This window comes from Pristiophorus japonicus, chromosome 11 (genome assembly GCF_044704955.1).
Source record: "Pristiophorus japonicus isolate sPriJap1 chromosome 11, sPriJap1.hap1, whole genome shotgun sequence".
Lineage (NCBI taxonomy): Eukaryota > Metazoa > Chordata > Chondrichthyes > Pristiophoridae > Pristiophorus > Pristiophorus japonicus.
The window spans coordinates 106,568,464-106,584,778 of record NC_091987.1 but is presented as its reverse complement, the minus strand read 5'-3'; the positions used below and the strand labels follow the sequence as shown (position 1 = coordinate 106,584,778).

The window sequence follows — 16,315 nt, the reverse complement described above, 5'->3', positions numbered from 1 at the left end:
GCAGAGAAGGTTAAGGGGAGGTTTAATGGAGGTGTTCAAATTTTGAAGGGTTTTGGTAGAGTAGATAGTGAAAGACTCTTTCCAATGGTAGGAGGGTCGTTAACCGAGGACATGGATTTAAGATAATTGACAAAGGAACAAAGGGGGAAGATGAGAATTTTTCTATGCAGCGAGTTATGATCTGGAATGCACAGCCTGAAAGAATGGTGGAAGCAGATTCAATCGTAACCTTCAAAAGGGAATGGGGAAAGACTGGGGGAGTGTGACTAATTGGATAGCTCTTTCAAAGAGCCGGCACAGGCACAACGGCCAGAATGGCCGCCTCCTGTGCTGTATGATTGTATGATTCATTCTTGGCTTAGGAAGTTTCTGGATGTCTAAGCCAGTACTTTCTCCTTGCCATATTTATAGTACTCTATATAAATGCAAGTTGTTGTTGTTTTGTCGCACAATAGAATCATTGTGTAACGGAGCAAACCAAAGCTTAATTGAGATTGTGTTCCTCTTTAACAAATCTGGCAACCCCTCAAAACAGTTTCAAGAGAAAACTAGCTGAAGCATAATAGGTTGCAATGGTATATGCATTTAAAGCTGCAACTGAACTTAATGCCATATTCAAGTAACATGATTTAGTTCTACTGCTTGCAATCAGGAATAGAACATTGATTTTCTGCTGTCTGTACTTTTGTGTTCAAATACAAATGCAGCAAAACATGACTTTTGCTGATGTAGCAGTATAAGTGCAATTCCAGAAAGAGTTTCTATTGGGGAAACTGGAACACTGAGAGACTAGGTAGTTGTTATGAGGTGTCTGGTCTAACAGAGTTGCTGATCCTGCCAGACTCCAATGGAACCACTGTTGTCAGAGACTGTTTGAAGGAAGCAGCAGCTGTGAGGGAGATGTGAGTGTAGTTGCACAAAACTGTTGTGTAAGAGAGGAGGACATGGCCCCTCCTTGGTAGCTGGACCATGGAAGATGCTGCAGAAAAGGATTGGCTGCAATGGGCATGGAGCTTTGATTTTTTTTTTAGGTTTATTTGTTGGTCTATCGTTTTCATTTTTCATGACAGGGTATGCATATGGGCTGGTTAAGCATTTGGCGGATAGTAAATGATGTCCTAATTGTAAAAATGGCCTGGCCTGAAGGGGTGAAGAGAATTTGATTTGTGGCATACAATATATTACTAACAATTCCCATATTGCACCTCTGAATATCTTGCTGTAAATTATCCTGACAAAGATGTTAATAGGATTAGTGGTATCACCAACCCGGGCCCATTAGTAGCACTCTTAATTACATGGGGCTTATTTTACCTGTTGCAGAAGAATCAAGAATATTTTTTTTAACATTTAAAGTTTTTCTGAACACTTTTTCAGTCCAACAAAAATTGTTTCAACTGCAATGTAACACAGTTGCTCATTTTGAGTTGCGAACTGTGGGTTCAATATGCAGACATATCGAGCAGTAAGAGTACTTTAACATTAAATACAAAAAAAGTTCATTTATAAAAGCAAATATAACAGTTGCTTTATTTTCAGAATGCTTTAAATGCATTAATTTTGACTGGTAATTTTAAAAAGGAAATATCCACAAAGTTGTACCATCTGCTTTTCTCCGACCATATTAATTATGATGCATCTGTAGAAAACAGTTTAAAGAGCCATGTCCAGGATTTTTTTTAAACAAATGAATCCAATTGTATTTACATAATATTATACATATTTAATAATCTTGTTCATGGCAATTATTGGGATCCTGCTTTGTTGTCTTGAGTTGTGCCAAAAGCTACAAAGGGTGGTGGGTTTTGAAACAGTGCACATATTCATTTGCATCATATTGGTATCCATTTAATCTCGAATGTTTCTCAAGTTTGTGACTCTTGCTTATATATTCCAAGTATAACTTGAAACTTTCAGTTGAATAATAGGAAATAATTTGTCATTTTTTTATCCAGTAGAAATTAATGCTACAGGTTGTTAGGTTCTGTTATACACACATATTTGTGCAGTTTGAAAAAGGTAGAACCCACCTCTTGTAAGCTGTACATTTATCATGGTTGTTAAATGTTCAAGTCTGGCTATTGTTTCTGAAAGCTTGTGTTACTCTTTTTGTTCTCTGGATGTAGATGACACTGACATAACTAAATTTATTGTCCATACCTAGTTGTCCCCGAGAGAGATGCTCGTGATGGGGCTCTTGCAATGGTGTGTGTTAGGTCAATATTCTGGAATTCCCTATCGACAATGAAACAAGGGTGATCTATGTTCAAGTTAGAAGGTGTTTGACTTGGAGGGCACGGTCTCTTGGTAGTAGAGGCTACATGGGAGGGCTATTGCAGTAATCTTAGCGATTTGCTGCAGTACATTCAGCAGATTATACGTACTGCAGCCACAGTGCATGGGTGGATATTGAGATTAGTAATGGGTGCTAATCAAATGAACTGCTCTGTTTTGTATGGTGTTGAGCTACATCCATCCAGGGGAGTGGCAATACTCCCATCAGACATCTGGACCGTGGTAGATGATGAATAGGCTTTGACGGATCAGGATATGAGCCATGTATCCAGCCTCTCCTCCAGTCACAGAGTTGATACGGCTGATCCAGTTAAGCTTCTGGTCACTGGTGGCCCTCAGTATGTTGATGGTCAAGGTGATGGCTGGGCTTTCTATTTGAGATTGTCATTACCCAGCGCTTATGTGGTACAAATGTTACCTGCCACTTCACAGTCCTAGCCTGCATGTTATCCATGTCCTGCTGTAGGCTGACATGGGCTGCTTCATTATTGGAGAAGTTATGAATGGGAAAAGAATTCCAGATTATGCTGGGAATCTATTAGTGACATAAAATTAATAGCCCCAGTGTCAGAAGTTGCATAATCTCAATAGAGCCGGAAAATTGTGTGACTATTTGCTGCTGAAAACAATGTGAACTGTCTACTTACTCTGTGGTTGAATTCATCCATTGTCAGACTTTGGAGAATGCCCAACAGTAGGCAGTGATTTTCATATTATAATTGAAGAAGGCTGCAGAATAACTGCAAAAGGAATAAACACAATCCTACTGTTAGCTCTCCTCCCCTGCCAAAGTGTTTTTATGCCATACAAAATATACATGTTTTGTAGTGTTAAAATGTTGCTTTAGCAAACCCTGAAGGTGATTTGCAGCTTCCTCATGTCACATTTTTTTTCGATAGCTATCTAATTATGTATAATTATGATTTGTCAATTTATGTAATGTCGAGATCAGGTCTTGCTGTCTGTACCACTTGTTACCACTGGTAAATATTTTGGATGGGAGTCAGTATTGTTACCAGCCCAGTTGGTGTCTGCTAAAATATTTATGTAGTGAAGCTGCCTGAATTTATGAATATTGAGGAAGAAGTTAAAGTTAATAGGCATGATCTGCTAGATAGGAAAACACATTTTTAAATACAATGTTTGTAAATTAATTTTTCCCAAAATGAAACCAATGCAAATTGGGAAATAAATCCCCATGCAAAGATTGCATGTATGTCATGAAGAGACACAGATACAGAAGGCTCAAATATGAATGGCTACTGGAGGCCTGCTGATAGCTGTACAGAAGTCGCCAGCTTTAGACAGAGAACATTTGGGGATTTAAAAATAACGATGTTTTTTTTTTAAAAGCTGCACTAACATTAATATCCAGTGGAGTTGATCAATTACACAAACATCAAAGCTGTGACTTTTTGCAGTGGCCAGATCCATTGGGAGACAAAGAGCTGCCCTTGTTTATTCAGACTAAAAATTAAATTGATCCTGCTGAATCCGTATGCTACTAGCTTTGAGAACAAATTACTGATTTAAAATGATTAGTTACTCCATTTTAGGAATTTTTCTTCTTGATTTCCTTTACAATTTTTGAAGGCAGCAATGGTTGAATGAGCGGTGGTAGCTTTTCAATACTTAAGAATAAACATTTGGGCACACATGAATAAATGTTGAAGGGTTTTTATTGTGTTTGGGTAAATCACAGGTGGAACTTGTAAGTTTAAACATCCGCATATGTGCGCAGTGGATAGCAATCAGCGGAAGCAACTCCAGCCATTTCTCCCCTCCTTAATCCAGGAGTGCTAAGGAGTGCATATCTCCTGAATGCTGTTGGAGACAGACCAACTCCGTGCAGATCAGACACTATAGTCCCTACAGCTGAGTACAAGACAAGACTTTGTGAGCTGTGTTACTGCTATGCCATCAGGGACCTATATTTCAAGAATATTGGAAAGGAAACCAAGAACTTGCATTTATATGGCACATTATCACACCTTCAAGATATAGTTGCCAGTCTTAGCTCAGTGATAACACACTTATCTCTGAATGTGGGTTCAAGCCCTAGTCTAGAGACTTCAGCACATAATGCAGCATTAAGGGAGTGCTGTATTGTTTGGAGGTGCCATCTTTTGGATGAGATGTTAAACGGAAGTCCCATATACTTTCCCATGGGCGTAAAAGATCTTGTGGCAATATACCAAGATCGGGGAAATTCTCCGTTTCCTGCCTAAAAATTATCAACCACTGATTTGTTTTTGAACTGCAGTAAATGTTGCATCGGCAAATGTGGTAACCAATTTGCACGCAGCAAGATCTAAAACAGTAAATGAGTTGAATGATCAAGTAATCATATTTTGGATGGTATTTATTAACCAAACCTTACAATTTCTCTCCTCTTCGAATAATGCCATTAGAAATCTTTCATGGCCATCTGAATAGCAACAAGGGGTCTTGGTTTAACATTTCATGCAAAACGCTGACCTTTTAGCAGTTCTTCAGTATTGTACTGAGGATTATGTGCTGAAGTACTGGAGTAGGGCTTAAACGTACAACATTCTGACCGAGTGCTACCATCTTAACTAGTTGATTAGGTTTATGAATTTGGCTCTTGGGACTATGTTAGTCCAATTCATTTTCTTCACTAAGGGTGTTTCCTCTGTTCTTTCCTAACAGCTGGATGGGGTGTGATCTTGGAAAAGAAGAAATAATTGCAATCTCCCATTTGGGCTTCCCCTACTGCTTGCTATTTGCAGGTTAAGTGGCATCTCGTGACTGGGGGAGGGTGGGTGGAGATGGGAGAGAAAGAGGCAAGATGATGAATACATTGTTGTTATCTCATTATTTTGGTTCCTGTTTTATCAAGTGAGCCCCTAACCAAGCTGATTCTGCCTACCTCCAGGTCAGTCGGAATGATGGGCAGGATAGTGAGTCTATTGCTGCGTGATACTGAGTATATTTATTGTATTTGCTGCTTTTCCATGAGCTGCTTTGATATTTGCAGTGAGTCTGCACGTTGGTGGGAATGCACTGCTGCAAACTGCCCACCAACAGGAATGTGCAGCAGTGTGCTTGTAAATTTAATATATTACATTTGTTTGCAGATTGGATGATATGTAGTACTGTCAAAAGCTTCAGTTAAGGCATACTGCTTCTACTTGGTGTATAATGATTTAAAAAGATGCTGTACCATTTAATGCCAAATGTAAAATCGCATGCCTGTACTGCTTTAGAATGAGAGATTATTGTCATAAACCTGTAGTAGTAGTTCAGCTTCTACAAAATCATTTTGCAATCTAGTTTCTATACTTTGATACGAGTGTGTTCTGCTGTCATTGCAGATGATCAGATACAATACTGGTTAATTTTGTTGTTAAGACTCTTTGGATCAATGGGTTCTATTTGGCATCAGGAAACGTTTTATTTATTAAGTGCTTTCCCTTGGAGGGAGGGCATAGCACCAAATGCAATAAATATTAAAGTATCTAAGATGAAAATGTCAGCATGTTGGCTTCAGCCTCTGCATGTGTGACCCTGGTCAGGAAAATGTGTACGAATGCTGTTCAAGCTCTTGATTAACCGTGCTGTAATAAGTGCAAGGAGCATGATTCCAAACAGATATATTTTGATTTGCATGTCTCTGTTTTCACCACATGATATTATGGTGAATTAACATTTTGCTAGAGGTTCGTAGGTCTGTAATTTATGGAATTCCATATTTGTATTGTGTATGTAGTTTATTCTGGTAAAAATTGTAAATATTCTCCTTTTGTATTTTTGCTGGCTCCCTGCTGCTACTTTAGGGGTTAAAAAGCAACTTGGAATTATGACAAAGCAGAATTTTCATTTCTTGTTTACTTCTTGTTTTCCTATTGGGCACCAGCAGGCAACTGTACCCTAGCAACAGAAGTATGTTATTAACATATCTCGCTGTGATTTGACCAGCAAGTTTGAAAGGCAGCCAATCGTCTGGTACCGTTGCTGTGGTAGGCTATGCTAATTAGATGCTGTTGCTGGGATCAGGGTGGTTACTTTGTGCAGTTCTGCTGCATTGTGTTGCCTGGCAGAAAGACGTTGATAAATGAGTAGTTAATGATCTGCAGCGTTCCTGCTTACTGCAGGCAGGCAGAGATTTAAAAGTAGGATTGAGAAGATCTAACTGCAGGGCAAATATTTTCAGAAGCTCTGATTGTAGACCACAGCCAGGCTTCCGAATAGTATCATTGGAAGTTTAGACAAACATTTTTTTCCGTAGAAAATATATATATAAAACTGAGGGGAGGAAAGTTTATTTTTTTTAAAGGCTAAATTTAACTGATACATTTATGCGTTGGCTTTAGCCAACCTTTCACCTCATTTTAAAAACATTTTACAGAATAATAGTGCTCTGATGAAATTTTGTCTTTCTCTTTGCTCGCCCCCCCCCCCCCGCCATGATCTTTTTAAAAAGATTACTATCTGCAGATTCTTAATAAATTATATTACAAACTTTGTTAGCCATTAGTCTTTGTGCTTGATTTTTGTTAATGGTATGTTCTGAGCTGGGAAGCTTGTGTGCTTCTGTACATTTGAGTAAAGCAAGAAAGTGAGCTTGCATTTCTATAGCGCCTTTCACAACTTCAGACGCCCAAAGCACTTCAACAGCCAATTATGTCCTTTTTGAAGTGTAGTCACCGTTGTAATGTCAGTAAATTAAGTTTGGAAACCCACTTAATGAGTAACTAGAATTCCAAAACTCTTGGGTTTCACAGAAAATGTCCTACATGGCTTAAAGTGGTGGGAATTCTAGGTAAAACTTGGAAATACAGAATAAATTGGTTGAAGGCATGGAAGAGCGGGTACTTACTAGGGTAGGGATATCTGGGGTGGGGCATAGAGTATGAGTAAGCTAGATAAAATCTTAAATGAATGGAATAATGGCATTCTGCTTTGTCATAATTCCAAGTTGCTTTTTAACCCCTAAAGTAGCAGCAAGGAGCCAGCAAAAATACAAAAGGAGAATATTTACAATTTTTACCAGAATAAACTACATACACAATACAAATATGGAATTCCATAAATTACAGACCTACGAACCTCTAGCAAAATGAAAGTAAAAGGTACTGCATGTTGGCAGAAAAAATGGGTTGCATGTACTCTACGGTGTTGAATTAGCGAGAGTGACATTGAAAGTGTTAGTAGACTGGGTACTGAATATGTCGAGTCATTGTGGAGCAGCGATCAATAAAGCGCATGGAATGCTCAACACTACTGCTAAGTCAGTACATTACAGTACAAGGAAAAAATACTCAGCCCTAGATCTGAATACACACAATCTTTCTTGTTTAACCAAAGGAGGGCAAGGGTATCAGCAGATGATGGGTGAATGGAACTTCCATGTTCTTAACTCCCAAAGTAATTGACTTCTCTGCTGAACCTCTTACTCCGTCAAAGTCTCAAACCCCTTTGGTTGAAAAGTGGTATAATCAGCTACTCGTGTTCTCACACCTAATTGAGCTTGTGATCTCCCTCATGCACCTGTTAATTCTAATTGACCCAGTCTATCTACTAGATACACTTGTTTTGTATTTAAATACTCCATAAACTATAATAAATAGTCACTTCCCCAATAAGTAGTCAGAGGGTTATATGCTGAAACTTTACAGTGCTCTGGTGAGATCACACCAAGTATTCTGTCCCTTTTTGTTCATGAGGACAGGGGAAACATTCATGCTCTGGAGGCAATACTGAGGAGAGCTGCAAGGCAAGAGGCAAGACTAGAGAAATGTATATACTTGAGCCTTGAAAAAGTCTGGCCACAAGGAAACCTTGAGTATAAGAGTACAGAAAAGGTAAATTGGCGCACAATTTAAAGATAAACTATGACAGCAAGGCTAAAGGCCAGAAGTTTAAAGTAGTAAAAGGATTGATGTCAGAAGTTCTTCCATGCAAACTGGGATCAGTATTGGAAATGGACTTCTTGGTTGTGGTGGAGGCAAAAACCTTCTCGTAATTTAAGAGAGAACAGTTAGATGCTCTGTTTAGCGTAAAGGGTCAGTAAACCGTTCTGGATTGGTGGATTCAGATGATTTTCTTCAATATTTGTCTGCTGCCAGAAGCTTTTCACAAAGAAGAAAATGGGATGATGCGATGCAAGTAAAATTAGTGATTCGTGTGCTTTGCAGTGGTTTTGTTGTTTCCATCAAGCTTTGTTTTTGATTAGATAGCTGAAAAAATCATTTTCATAATATCCACTTCTGATACATGCACTTAAATGCTTTAATGATGAGCTATTAATTTTAAATTGTGTTTATTTTATTTCAGTTTGGCCCATTTTGTGATTTTTGCTAAATGAACAGTAGTAAATCTATCCAAAATTGGCAATGAAACTAATCTATTAAACACATCGTGTGTTGTTAATAGAATATATGGAGAGGGCTGGTAGTTTATTCAAAATACACCTTTTGTGGGTAGCAGATTCACGCATTGAGTTATGCAGTTAGAGCCAGGCAATTTATTTTGCATAAACTCATTAACATATATTCTCTAATATAAAGGCTATTTTAAATTCAGTAATGTCCTCAAGTACAATTTTAAATTATACTTGTTGCTCATACACATTTTTCAGACTTGTTATTTAAAAGCCCTTGTGCTTCTAGTACACTCAAGACAAACTGTCAACAATGAATAATTCTCGGTACCTGTATATATCCCAAGTGTACACCGAAGACTAGTTCTAGATTTTAAACTGCTATTAAGCAGGCTAAAGAGGGAATCCACCATTGCATCCTGTGAATAGAATCCAAATCATTCAAGTAGCCATCCCTAACTAAACTGTTCTCCAACAGGGCAGACAACTGGGCAGCATTGTCAATAGATGATGTCACCCCCATTGACAGAATCAATGACACATGCCTCTGAAAGGGAGCTGTTGTTGAGTAACTTGCTCTTTGGACACCTCCAGACCAGAAGTGAAGCCCAGTTTAGTGCTGTTTTGAATTAGTTGAACTGTAATAAATGCTGTGCTGTATGGCATATCATCTTGACTTCAGTCAGGAAACCGATAACTACTGACTGCTAGCCCAAAGAATCAAATGGATGTGTCAAGAGTTTGTTGGGAAAAGTTTGGCTAGAATTACATCTATCTGTCTCATCAACATTGACAATTCTTTCTTGAAATTCTTCACAGTGAAGACATAGTGATTCTAAAAATATTTCAACCAAGTAATAAGTCTTTTTGAAAAGTTTTATATCTGATATTTTGAAGATTATTTGAGATTTTGAATTATTTTAATTTCTAAAATAAAGGAACAATATTATTTGTCTCATTCGTAACTGGTTTTAAACTATTGGTTCGTGCCACGATATACAAGTGCTCCTTGTATTCTTTTAAAGCCAAAAATAGCGTGCAACTGTTCAAATACTCCACGGTCTAATCTGCTTCTAGTTGTGGTTTGGAGTTCTACAGCAGCTCGGCAACTGAGAATTATATGAAACTCTTAATTGCTTGTGTTGTAATTATAATTAAAATTAAGGGTATTGCTTCTTCTAACAGTATATTTGGGGAAATCATACAGGTTCTATCTCCAGCCTGAATAATTAAGTGTATGCATGTTTGCAACATTTTTTTTTCGTTCTTTGTATATGATCATGATACAGATTTAAGATTTTAAAAGTGGGCACAGTGGGTGTGTGTCAACTCAAAATTTCACTCTTGGTGTATCAAACTGGAGTACAATCTACTACTGCTAATTTAGTCTTTTTTTTTAAGAAAAATTAAGCATCTTCGAATAAAGACTGGACTATAACAATATGGCAACTGTTTGTATTCATAGTTGATTACAACTTGCTATTTTTGTCTTGCTCATTTAATAGCTTTAACACTAATCCTGTGTATTTTACCCATGTCCACACAAAACCTATGTATTAAATATGTTGGTCCTTGCACAGTTCCTTTACTCAGCCTCCAAAGGTTCATTTTCGGTCTTGGGTCACAAGTGTACTGATTTAGATTTTGCATTAACTAATTGGAACTGGCAGGATTTATTAAAACCAACTGGTTACATTTTCCCTCTTTTGACCGATGCCACCAGCGCTCTCCATAAAGCCAAGGGAAGAAAAATGATCACTCCCAAAAGATGATGAAAGAAGGGGATTACAGGTCCAAAAGGATAAATGACTATTTGACCAAGATGGGAAACTAGTAAGAAAAGGAAAGCAACAAAAAGCAAATGATCAAAATAGAATTGAAAGACAAACTACAGCAGAAAATGTATGGAAAGGTTGTTTTCCAATCATGCGGGCAGGGAGGTGGGTATTTTTTTCAATTTTTTAAAAGTTAGTCAGTCATTTTTTCAATGAAATCTGGGATATATTGACAAGTTTCTTCTAGTATTTTAGTTGATCTCATCACAAGGTATATTTTCAACCTGCTTAAATCGATGCATCAAAGCAGCATTTGAATCAAAATCTTTCTCACAATGCTCCAAATGTTATTTTACATAAATATAATAAATGGAAAATCTGAGAGGGGTAAGGCCATCCTCTATTTACAATTTTTATCTGAGTAATCTCATCTCTGCACCATTGGTAATGGGTATATTTTTTTCCTTTAGCCTGCCCTTGGGTTAAATACCAATTATGCTGAGGCCAATGTTAGTGTCTGAAGTGAGTGAACATCACAAATTAGGGACTGAATCCAGGCCTTTGTTGATTTGCACAACTCCGTACCACGTTGACATTAGATACATCCACTGAGCCATCTATGCAGCTTGTATAACAACTAGAAAAAAATTGTTACTGACTATAAAACATTTTTCGACAGCATTTTCTTTTATTAATTCTCGGGCTGTGAGCGTCGCAGCAGTTATTGCCCATCCCTGGTTGCCCTTGAGAAGGTGGTAATGGGCCTTCTTTCTGAACCACAGTATTGTAGCGGTTTGATACAACTGGGTAGCTTGCTTGGCCACATTAGAAGACAATTAAGAATCAACCATGTTGGGAGTTATTTATAGGCCAGAGCATGCAACAATTGTGGGTTTATTTCCCTAAAGGGCATTAGTGAAAATCCGACAGCTTCATAATCACCTATTGGTACAAGCATTTCTAATTCTTAAACTGCCATGGTGGGATTTGAGCTTACACTCTCTGGGTTATAAGTCCAGCCTCTAAATTACTAGTCCAGTAACATAGCCACTATGCTACGGTACTTCCAACCATTCATGCTAGCTTACCCCTAATAGTACTTTCTTAACCAACTATCTTTGTGTGAGGGTACTCAGAAAAATATGGTTGTCCAAGAGTTCGGTGAAAGTAATGTATGAATGAATGCATGTTTAAAAATCCTGTGCTTGAATTCCCTCCCTGGAAGTATAAAAGTTGATGAGGATATTTATTCCCAAAATAAGCTGTCATTAAAAAAAAATGTAAACTCAACGAATGAGTTGAAATATTGTACAATGATTAAAAAAAAAACTCCCACACACTTTTGTACTTTGATTTCAGATTTTAAAGTGAAATAAAAAATATTGGTACTAGCATATACGAACATAAGAAATGGAAGCACAAGTAGGCCATTTGGCCCCTCGAGCCTGCTCCGCCATTCACTATCATGGCTGATCTGATCCTGGCCTCAATTCCACTTCCCCGCCAGCTCCCCATAACCCTTGATTCCCTTATCTTTCAAAAATATGTGTCTCTCCACCTTAAATATATTCAAAGATCCAGCCTCCACAGCTCTCTGGAGTAGAGAATTTACAAAGTACTTGGTTTAGTCAGAAAATCCATAGGGATTTGTATAAATGATACCTAAGGATACAAGAAAAAATATTGGTGTGTAACAGGAGTCATTGATACCTATGAAGTATTAGAACACGCAAAAATAAACATTTTTTATTGTTGGCATTTAAATGGTTAATTTCTTTTTTTTACCTTGATGAAAATCTGGAAATCTAAAGTGTTTTCCATTTTCTCTCCCTCCTCTCCTGAAAGTGCTAATTATTGCTGAGTTATCTTTCTCGGGGACCTGCACTACTGCACCAAAATGGCCATTCTTTGACAGTTAATCGGCTATTTTATCACTGGGGATGTCACAACAAAGTCTGATGCTATCCAATTGCATCTGCAGCTTGGCTGTCATGCTTGACCAGGATTCTCCAACTCTCACTTTTCTTTGACTTCCTTTCCACCAGCCCTGACTCTTCTACATCTTTTTTCCAGTACCATGAGGCTCTGCATCTTTTCCCCCAGTCAACAGCACTGCCCAGCCAACCTTTACTCCTGCTGCAAGTTCCAGACTGCAGAACCACTTAGAATCATGTAATGGTGACAGCACATGCCAGCTCTCTGCAAGAGCATCTCAGCTAGTCCCACTTCCCCGCCCTTTCCCCATAGCCCTGCAATTTTTTTTCTTGCAGATACTTATCCAACTCCCCTTTGAAAGCTGCGATTGAGTCTGCCTCCACCACCCTTTCAGGCAATTCATTCCAGATCCTAACCACGCACTGTGTTTTTAAAAAAAAACATTTTTCTTGTGTCGCCTTTGGTTCTTTTGCCAATCACCTTAAATCTGTATCCTCTGGTTCTTGACCTTTCTACCAGTGGGAATAGTTTCTCTACTCTGTCCAGACCCCTCATGATTTTGAACACCTCTATCAAATCTCCTCTCAATATTCTCTGCTCTGAGAACAACCCCAGCTTCTCCAGTCTGTCCACTTAACTGAAGTCCCTCATCCCTGGAATCATTCTTGTAAATCTTTTCTGAACTCTCTCTAAAGGCCTTCACATCCTTCCTAAAGTGTAGTGCCCAGAATTGGACACACTACTCCAGTTGAGGCCGAACCAGTGTTTTAAAAAGGTTTATCATAATTTCCATGCTTTTGTACTCTACCCCTCTATTCATGAAACCCAGGATCTTGTAAACTTTTTTAACTTTCTCAACCTGCCCTGCCACCTTTAACGATTTGTGCACATATACCCCGAGGTCTCTCTGTTCAATGCGCCCCCTTTAGGATTGTACCCTTTAGTTTATATTTCCTCTCATTCTTCCTACCAAAATGTGTCAATTCACACCTTTCTGCCGTAAATTTCATCTGCCATCTGTCTGGCCTTTTGAAGTCTATCACTATCCTCCTCACTGTTCACTATGCTTCCAAGTTTTGTCACCTGCACATTTTGAAATTGTGCCCTGTACACCCACATCCAAGTCATTAATATGTATCAAGAAAAGCAATGGTCGCAGTACTGACGCCTGGAGAACAGTCTGAAAAACAACCATTCACCACTACTGTCACTTGACTGACTTTACGGCCTCCCTCTGCTTTTCCTTTGGTATTCTCCAACCTATTGCGAGAATGCAAATTGTCTCGTGTTCTGTTCCCATTGAACATCTCATTCAGTTTATAGGCTGTTCCAAGATCCTCCCCATCTCATCTTTTCCATTTCTCACCCTCGAATCATCATCTACTGTCCTTTGCTTCACCATTGCTATTCAAGGCCTTATTGTTGATGACCATATAACCCTGATCGACTTCTCTGTCAACAAAGATTCTGCATCTGCCTGCACATTGCATTACTTCATCCAACCTATGGTGGTGGTGCTATTATTGTCAAGTCCTGACTCGAACTACTTTTCAGACAATTTCTCAGCACCTTGTAACTCTCATTTTTATTCGTTTACCACCTCCCTCCTTTACACCAATTAACTCCGCATTCTCAGTGATTTGGATCTAAACACCTAAACTCCCATATCCCCTCTTTTCTGACTACTCTCCTATCCTTACAATCTCAACTTCTCATAAATTCTCAAACCTACAGCCACTTGATTGAACATAAGAACATAAATAGGAGCAGGCATAGGCCATTTGGCCCTTCGAGCCTGCTCCGCCATTCAGTAAGATCATGACTGATGGGCGACCCCTTATTCTAAAACTATGCCCCCTAGTTCTAGATTCCCCCTCATTATCTTTTATGTCACAATAAGATCACCCCTCATTCTTAACTCCAGTGAGTACAGGCCCAACCTGATCAACCTTTTTTCATAAGTCAACCCCTTCATCTCAGCAATCAACTGAGTGAACCTTCTCTGAACTGCCTCCAATGCAAGTATATCCCTCCTTAAATAAGGAGACCAAAGCTGTAAGCAGTACTCCAGGTATGACCTCACCAATACCATTGGGTGGGTCACATCGTCCGCATACCCGACAGAGACTCCCAAAGCAAGCGCTCTACTCGGAACTCCTACACAGCAAGTGAGCCCCAGGTGGGCAGAGGAAACATTTCAAGGACGCCCTCAAAGCCTGATAAAGTGCAATATCTCCACTGACACCTGGTAATCCCTGGCCCAAGACCGCCCTAAGTGAAGGAAGAGCATCCGGGAGGGGGCTGAGCACCTCGAGTCTCCTCGCCGAGTGTATGCAGAAACCAAGCACAGACAGCGGAAGGCGCGTATAGCGAACCAGACTCCCCAACCTTTCCTTCAATGACTGTCCCACCTGTGACAGAGACTGTAATTCCCGTATTGGATTTACAGTCACCTGAGAACTCTCTTTTAGAGTGGAAGCAAGTCTTCCTCGATTTCGAGAGACTGCCTATGATGATGATGATGATGACTCTGAACAGTAGCAGCAGGACTGCTCTGCTTTTATACTCTATCCCCCTTGCAATAAAGGCCAACATTCCATTTGCTTTCCTGATTACTTGATGTACCTGCATATTAACTTTTTGTGTTTCATGCACAAGGAACCACAGGACCCTCTGGACTGCAGCATTTTGTAATTTTTCTCCATTTAAATTATAATTTGCTTTTTTATTTTTTCTGCCAAAGTGGATAACCTCACACTTTCCCACATTATACTCCATCTGCCAAATTTTTGCCCACTCACTTAGCCCGTCTTGCAGGTTTTTTGTGTCCACCTCACACATTGCTTTTCCTCCCATCTCTGTTTCATTAGCAAACTTGGCTACATTACACTCTGTCCCTTCATTCAAATCATTAATATAGATTGTAAATAGTTGAGGCCCCAGCATGATCCCTGTGTCACCCCACTAGTTACTGTTTGCCAACTGGAAAATGACCCATTTATCCCGACTCACTGTTTTCTGTTAGTTAGCCAATCCTCTATCCATGCTAATATATTACCCCCAACCCCGTGTACTTTTATCGTGTGCAGTGACCTTTTATGTGGCACCTTATCGAATGCCTTCTGGAAATCGAAATACACCACATCCACTGGTTCCCCCTTATCCATCATGCTCGTTACACCCTCAAAGAACTCCAGCAAATTTGTCAGACATGATTTCCCTTTTATAAAACCATGCTGACTCTACTTGACTGTATTATGCTTTTCCAAATGTCCTGCTACTGCTTTCTTAATAATGGACTCCAACAGATGTTAGGCTAACTGGTCTATAGTTTCTTGCTTTCTGTCTGCCTCCTTTTTTTAAATAGGGGCGTTACATTTGCAGTTTTCCAACTCGCTGGGACCTCTCCAGAATCCAGGGAATTTTGGTAGATTACAACCAATGCATCCATTACCTCTGCAGGCAATTTTTTTAGACCCTTGGATACAAGCCATCAGTTCCACGAGACTTGTCCACCTTTAGTCCCATTATTTTACTGAGTACTTATTCTTTAGTGACGGGTATTAGTACAGCCCTGTAGACCACTCGTTACCACAGTATCACTGACTGTGTCTTCTATTCCTGTTGTTCCCCCTTGTACAGTGCTACCTTTGCTCCCTTAAATCTGTCAGTACATTGTTCTTTTTCTTGTTCTGCCTCTTCAAGCCTGTTCCTCACCTCCAAACGAGGTGTGAAGTCATAAAGAAAGTGTTTAGGGCATTTTCTTTTGAGAAAGGTGTCAAATGTGATTGTTGTGATTATGGTTGTAAAAAATTGTCTAATCGTAAAGCATATTACTTGGGACATCAGTTTTGTTGACAAAATTTCGGCTTCCAAACTTAAGTTCTTAGCATTGTTGTAGCTGATTCGATGCTGATCACAATCTCAGCTGGTTCTTCAAGACTTAAGAAAGCATTAAATGGAAAAC

At 39.1% G+C, this 16,315-nt stretch overlaps 1 protein-coding gene across 3 annotated transcripts in view; it reads left to right on the top strand.

The window, feature by feature from the left end:
* Positions 1 to 16,315, top strand: part of LOC139276216 (dual specificity tyrosine-phosphorylation-regulated kinase 1A) — an 86,806-nt gene that overhangs the window by 29,482 nt on the left and 41,009 nt on the right. The gene's annotated exons all lie outside the window — the stretch shown is intronic.